The following is a 7,712-nucleotide window of genomic DNA, read 5'->3' as shown; positions in this document are numbered from 1 at the left end:
TTCTGTCTGTTACCATGGAATACTTCTGCCAGGTTCTGATGTAGCAAAAAGCCCTTCCCCAGATGTTGACAGATGCCAGAGCCATGACTTTGGACTTTCAAGCCTCCAGGCATGAAACTGATAAATTTCTGATCTTTACAAATTACCCAATGTCTGGTATTTTGCTGTAACACCAGAAAGTGAGTCGACACACACGTTTCTATGATGTCATAGCATCATTTGCTTTTGTCCTTAAATGCTGGCACTGCATGTTCTGTACTGACGCCTACCCTCATTCCCTACCTCGATGACTACCACATGGGCATTCTATGGTGATCTGTTCTTGACCTCTTCCATTGTGCCTCCTCTCCCTGCTCATGGGCTCTCATGACTGACACCAGCCTAAACCTTGATTTGATTCCACACCCATTTGTAACTGAATGTGCTGCATCCTTTCTCTAATTGTCCAGGTAGTCTTACAAACTCATCCTGGCAAAGGGAAACTCAGTCTGCCTGTAAGCAGCAGAGTGCTGTTCAGTAAAAATGGTCAAGGACTCAGGTGACTCCTCCAGGTTGTTTCCATTTTGCTGGGCATCCAATCCAGCTGGGATCCTGTACATCCCATTTCCTGGTGTCTGCCACTCCCACGGTTCAGACCATAATTTCTCTTGACAGCCAGTCTTCTGTCATCTTCTCCAGTTTCCCTCATTTCTTGTCTATACAACAGGTTGAATTCTCCCCTCCCCCTCTTTTCCTCCAAGATATGGTCTCTCTACTGAGCCCTTGCTGTCCTGGAACTTTCAGAGATCTGCCTCTGCCTCCCTAGTGCTGGGATTAAAGGCATGTGCCAATCACTTCATGCTACCTGGTCTCAGAACTCTATCTAAAAGACAAATTTAGTCCTAATTTTGAAGTCTCTGTGGCTTTGGATACTATTTTTGTTTTATTTATTTACCTATCATATTTATGTTATTAATAAATAAATAAATTAATTTTGAGACAGAGTCTCATTGTGTAGCTCAGGCTGACTTGGAACCCACTAAGTAGCTCATACTGACCTTGAAATTGTGGCAATTTTCCTGCCTCAGCCTCCCAATGGCTGATATTACATTCTGCTCGATAAATTCTTTAGCCCAGTTGACAGTTGCCTCCTGAGGCAGCCCTGGGGTTGCACTGGCATCCTAGTTTGTCTCTGTCCTCTAGAAAAAGGTGGAACTCCCTTCTTTTCAGCATCCCAAGACTGGATGGCTTGTGTCCTTCCTGAAGTTGGCCTGTCTGTCAGCTCTTCCTGACCCATCTCCCATCCTGCAACTAACTCCCACGTCACCTCCAGTGTCAGTGCAGTCTCTCTCCTACAAGAGGCTTTTCCCTTCTTCCCAGGTCTATGAATTTACCAATGCTTGCTTCTTTGACTTTTTGGGTGCATAGCTGGACTTCATTTCTCAGGCTCCAGTACAGGCAGTACACGCAGCTGAGCACTGGCTGATGGGAAGCCAGCAAACTCTGACCCCAGGTCCAACCCTGAGCCATGCAAGCCTCTCCTGACATCCTTCATGGTTACCCTTGGGAAGGAGACCGCAGCCAAGTGACACAGAGAATAAGCCTGGGTCCCTGTGTGACAACGTAGAGCCAAATCCTATCTGCCCGTTTCCCAGCCAGCAGTGTGAGATTAATGTTGTTTTCTTCAGGCAGAGGGCACGTCATAGCCCATGGGTGGAGGTCAGCAGACAACTTATAGGCGTTTGTCCTCCTCTCCCACCATGCGAGTTCTGGGGATCGAACTCAGGTGGTCAGGCTTGGCAGCAAGTGCCTTCACTACTGAGCCTTTTCAAGTCCAGAAGATGATGATGAGTCCCTCCTCTTCCCCCTCTTCCCCCTCTTCCTCCTACTTCTTTTCTTTACTTTTTTCTTTCCCTCCCTCCCTCCCTCCCTCCCTTCCTCCCTCCCTCCCTCTCTCCTTCCCTCCCTTCCTTCCTTCTTTCTTCTTTCTTTCTTTCTTTCTTTCTTTCTTTCTTTCTTTCTTTCTTCCTTTCTCTCTTATAGTGAGCTTCAAATTCACTATAGTTTTCTTAACTCAGCCTCTTGAGCACTGAGATTACATGAATGTGCCACCATGTCCAGTCTAGCATAAAATTTTAATGTAAGAAACTTTGTAGTACTAAATATTGTGAGATTTGAAGGTTGTCGCAGCAATCAGCCTACCTTGAAAAACACAACTAGAACCATCCCCTCTCTTTCTTACCTCTTTTCTTTTCCTGTTTTTATTCAGTTATATGTATGTATGTATGTATGTACGTATGCATGCATGTATGTATATATGTTGTTTGTTTGTTTTTTTAAGAGGGTCTTTCTATGCAGTCTTGGCTGGTCTGGAACCTGCTTTGCACATCAGACAGGCTTTAAACCACATAAATCCCCTGCCTTTGCCTCCTAAGTACTGGAATTAAAGGCATGTGCCACAACACCTGGCCCCATCACCCTATTCTCGTAATGAAGTCCTTTCTCCACACCACGTTGGGACACTGTGTAGCAAGAGCCTCTCCAGTTGTCGACTCACCCGACTGAGCTATGGGAGGACAAGGCTCAGGGCTGCTTCACCTCAGCACCATCTAGCTCACACCTGGCCCGTAGCAGCCGCTGAGCAAATATTTGTGCAATTGTTTTTGTGGTTGCTGTACTCTCTGGTTCTGAGTGCCTGTTTTGGTAACCTGCCCAGGACTGAATTCCTCCTACCTCTCAGCAATGGTCCCTTTCTCTCTGAACACCCAGGCCCGCCTGTGAAACCCGGGAGCTGATGACACAGCTCCTGCAGCCGATCCACCTGCTGGAATTCCCAGGATTGCCAGCGTTCCCAGTCTGGGCCTCCACCCACCTGTCAGGATCCCAGATGTTCCCCAATGGCTGGGTGTGCTATCTGCATTTTGTAAGTCACATTTCTACTGTGGATCAGGGTGCTGGGGTAACAGATGCATGTGCCTGACTTTTGTATGGGTTCTGGGAATCCAAACTGAAGTCCTCATGTTTGCATACCAATGCTATTGACTGAGCCTCTCTCTGCTCCTAAAAAAAAAAAAAAAAAAAAAAAAAAAACCAGCTTTAGAAAAGCATGTCAGAGACTGGAAATGGGAGTTTGGGCATAGAGTTCTGGGAGCAGTCAGTGTGAGGGATGCATTTCTTACACGTTTGATTGGCATAGCCAACAAATAATGTTCCTCTCCCCAGTATACCCATTTTCTAGTTCCTGTAAAGGGACTATGCAGATGTAACTAAACTAAGGACCCAGGAACAAGATTAGCCTGGATTGTCTAGATGATGATGTGATCAGGAGGGTCTGAGTAGCAAAGAGGCAGAGGACCAGGGGAGGGAAGCAGATGCTGCATTGGAAGCAGGATGCAGAGACTGAAGCTTCACTAAGGATGAATGGAGATTCATGCTCTAAGCTAAGCACCTCGGGCAGCCAGAGGAGCTTCAAAAGGAAGGGACCAGAGGTATCCTGAGAGATCCCAGAAAGCACAGAGTGGTTCTCACACCTCTTTTGCAGGACTTCTGATTTCCAAAATAAGCTTGTGCTGATTCAAACCACAAAGGCCCAGAGGGCTCATGCTGATTTGTCCCAGCAGGAGTTAGAAGCTAAAATTTGGAACAGAGATATTGACAGTGATGCTTGGATCTCTTTTCCATAGCCACATTTAAAAAGCGCTAATTTTTTAAAGCCCATATGAGTTGAGACACTCCACTCCTTAGACTCTGCTCCATAGGAAGAAAAGCACTGATATCCTGGGGAGTGTGTGTCCAAGGAAGTTCTTGTCACCTGAGCATGGCAGTAAGCTGAGATGGCAACTGCCCACCAGTGCAGGATGGCAGAGTCTCCACAAATAGTAAGCTAAAGTCATGGAAGATGAGCCAGTTGATTTTCAAAGGTTTCATTGATCAAGGCAAGGAAGCGTTCTAGATTGGGAATGCAGCTGAGCGGTAGACAGAGGCTGTGCCCAATCATGGGCGGCCTCGGCTCTGAGCCCAGCACTAAAGCAAAAAGATGATGATAAAGACTAGGTGGGGCTGCAGAGATGGCTCAGCAGTTAAGAGTGCTTCCTGCATTCTCAGAGGAGCTGAATTCAGTTCCTTGCACCCACACAGGATGGCTCACAACTGCCTGTATATCCAGCTCCAGGGCATCTGATGCCCTCTTCTGGCCTCTGGAGACACTGCACTCACACTCACATGCAAATACAAGCAAATATTCATGCCTCCACATACACATAATTTTAAATTAAAAATATTTAAAAGTGAAAAGACAAAATTACAAATAACTTGCATATGTATAAGTAATGAGAGAGGGGATGTTTTGAGGGATGGGGAATAATACAATTATATTAAAATGGAGGAAAATACTCAAAGGCCACTCATCCAATTTGTATAGTAGGTTTCAGGGAGAAACCCAGGGAAGAAGAGAGAAGTGGTGGTGGACCAAGTCAACAAGTCATCTCTAGAGAGCACACGGCTGATTCCACTTGTGTGTACAATTACACACAGACAACTACATAGCAGGGAGAAAGTTCACATGCCAGAGGGCCTACCAAACAAGGCAAGAGCACAACCTTCATCAAAAGTGTTTACCTTGGGTGGAGGATGAGGAAAAACACAAGCGACCACAACAATTTGGAAAGCCAGGCTCTAGAAGGCTGACCAGATGGTTATCTCCCCACTGTGGGATAACCCCCTGCCCCTAACTTCTTCCTCTTCTGTGCAAGGTGGACAGCAATGTCTTCCTCAGAGCTTGCTGTGGGGAGCAAAGAGAAATGAAGTTGAGTCTGCAAAGAGTTTAGCTCCACACCAGGAGCCAGGAGTCCTCAGTGGACAAGAGAGTGTGGAGGCTTGCAGCCACTAGCCTGGTGTTTCTCACAAACTCTACGGTCTTGCTTTTATCCCTTTTCTGACTTCCCCTTCTGTACTGACCTGGAAGTTCCACATCTACATTTAAATTTTACTAGTAATAACTATAGATAATAACAGTAACTGTATTATTTATTTATTTAGAAGGTTTGGGGATTGAACCTAGGTCCTTGCACTATGCAAGAACTCTACCACTAGGCCACATCTGCAGGCCTTTTAAATTTCTATTTTGAGGAGGGTCTCACTAGGTTGCTAGGTTGGCATTAAACTTACTAAGGAGTCAAGACAAGCTTTGAGGATATGGTATAATCTTCCTGCCTCTGATCCCCAAATAGGACTGCAGGCCTGTGCCACCAGGGCTAGCTGACCTTAAAATTGTAATGAATCTTGGGGATAATGATATGGCTTAGTAAGTAAAGGTGATTGCAACAAAGTCTGAGGACCTGAGTTCAATCCCCAAGATCCAGACCATGGAAGGAGGGAACTGATTTCCAAAAGTTGTCCTCTGGCCTCCACAAAATACATGTGCCCAAATACCTCCACCCAAAAATGTAAACACAATTTTTAACAAATCTTTTTATTTTGGTGTTAAGGAGCAAATCTAGTCTATATACATGTAGGCAGGAACTCTACTACTGAGCGTCAGCATTTAGCAAACTATTTGAACTCAGATCATCTGAGAATTTTTTTTTCAGTTTCCAAGTAATTTTATTCAGAATTTTGTGTTTGTTTCCTGAATCAATAAATACTATACAAAACAATGTAAAAATGGCTACCATTTTCTCTCCTCTGCTCCCCTCACCTGGGAACTATTCCCTGGACAACCTCATTCAGGGGTTTTCCCTGTAGATTTGGTCCAGCAAATGAAGCCAGCCATGTTTCAGTCCCTAGAGACTCCTTTTGGAGATGTGGCTGGGGCAGGAAAGCCTTTAGGAACAAGGTGACTAGGTTAGGGAAATGCATTAGTGTTTGGGGGGAAGGAGACGACGGCGCCTGGGGCAGAGCCTACCCCAAAGAAAAGGGTATCTAAAATGTTCACGGTTCCTTCTTTTTGCCTCAAAAAGTGACATTTATTCAGAGAGAGAGAGAGAGAGAGAGAGAGAGAGAGAGAGAGAGAGAGAGAACTGAAACAAAACAAAACAAAACAAAAAAACAAAACAAAAACAAGATGTCCATCCCTTGGCTCCCTTCCCTCCCCCCCTCCAGCTGTTCCTCAACCCACCCCCCAGGACTGAACCCTGAGCTAGGGCCAGGTAGCAGCATAGCCCCTCAAATGAGGTCAGCAACGTTGAGGGGCATCTCTTCAATGGAGGTGTTGTGGAAAGTCTCAATGTCTCGAAGAGTCCTCTTGTCTTCTTCAGTCACCATGTTAATAGCCACACCCTTTCGGCCAAACCAACCACCTCGACCGATTCTGTGGATATAGTTTTCCCTGTTAGTGGGAAGGTTGTAATTGATGACTAAGGAGACCTGCTGCACGTCAATGCCTCTGGCCAACAGGTCAGTGGTAATTAATACTCTGCTAGAGCCAGATCGGAACTCTCTCATGATTACATCTCGTTCCTTTTGGTCCATATCTCTGTGCATGGCGGAAACCCTGAAATCCCGGGCATGCATCTTCTCAGTGAGCCAGTCCACCTTCCTTCTGGTATTGATAAAGATTACTGCCTGGGTGATGGTCAGTGTTTCATACAAGTCACACAATGTGTCAGGCTTCCACTCCTCTCATTCCACATTGATGTAGAATTGGCGGATACCCTCCAGGGTCAACTCTTCCTTCTTGACAAGAATCCGAATAGGATCTCTCATGAACTTCTTGGTCACCTCAAGGACATCAGAAGGCATTGTAGCAGACAACAAAACTACCTGTGTGTTACTGTTGAGCTTTTGGAATATATCATAGATCTGATCCTTAAAGCCCCGGCTTAACATCTCATCTGCTTCATCCAGTATGAACATCTTGATGTATTTGGGGGACAGGTATCTCCGGTTAAGCATATCAAACACCCGGCCAGGGGTGCCCACGATGATATGGGGAGCTTCCATTTGCAGCTTCTGCACCTCAGCACGCACATTGGTGCCCCCAATACAGGAATGACAAGATGCACCCATGTAGTCTCCTAATGACATAACCACCTTTTGTATCTGCTGAGCCAATTCACGAGTGGGTGCCAGAACCAAAGCCTGAGTAGCCTTTAGGTCTAATTCAATCTGCTGCAGAATTGATATGGCAAATGTAGCTGTTTTCCCAGTCCCAGACTGGGCTTGAGCAATCACATCATAACCCTTGATACAAGGAAGAATAGCTCGCTGCTGGATGGCAGAGGGCTTCTCAAAACCATAGGCGTAAATCCCACAGAGGAGGGATTCTGAGAGATTCATGTCATCGAAGCTATCCACAATCTCATTCCAGTTACTCTCGATGACGCCTTCCGGCTCCATGCCATCAGGGCCATTGTCTCTGGATTGAGAATCCTGACTCGCAGACATGATCCTTAGAATCTAGGCGAGAAATTTTTACCAGACACTTTACATTACTTTTCATACTGTGTTTATTTTCTCCGGTGATCCAAGGAAGTAGATGCTGTTTTTGTTCCCACTTTATAGATGAGAAAATTGAGGCTCAGAAGGAAGAGTTAATGGCATGGGAAGTTCATCATAGGATAGATGTAAAGCTAGAATCTAAATCCAGGCAGTTTGGTTCTATGATCCACAAACAGCTGTGTTTAGTAACTTTTTTCCTCAGTGTAACCAAATGCCTGGCAAGAAGCAATTCTGAGAGCAGGGGTTTATTCTGGTCTACAGTTCAGGGAAGCAGGCTAGCATGGCAGAGTGTGAGG

The 7,712-nt window shown here is 45.6% G+C and overlaps 1 pseudogene; it reads right to left on the bottom strand.

Annotated features, from left to right (window-relative positions):
• Positions 1-6,110: 6,110 nt before the first annotated feature.
• Positions 6,111-7,375, bottom strand: LOC117699364 (eukaryotic initiation factor 4A-I pseudogene; annotated as a pseudogene).
• Positions 7,376-7,712: the final 337 nt, after the last annotated feature.

This window comes from Arvicanthis niloticus, chromosome 1, assembly GCF_011762505.2.
Source record: "Arvicanthis niloticus isolate mArvNil1 chromosome 1, mArvNil1.pat.X, whole genome shotgun sequence".
Lineage (NCBI taxonomy): Eukaryota > Metazoa > Chordata > Mammalia > Rodentia > Muridae > Arvicanthis > Arvicanthis niloticus.
The sequence above is the reverse complement of the archived record's forward strand: the minus strand, read 5'-3'. Positions and strand labels throughout refer to the sequence as shown.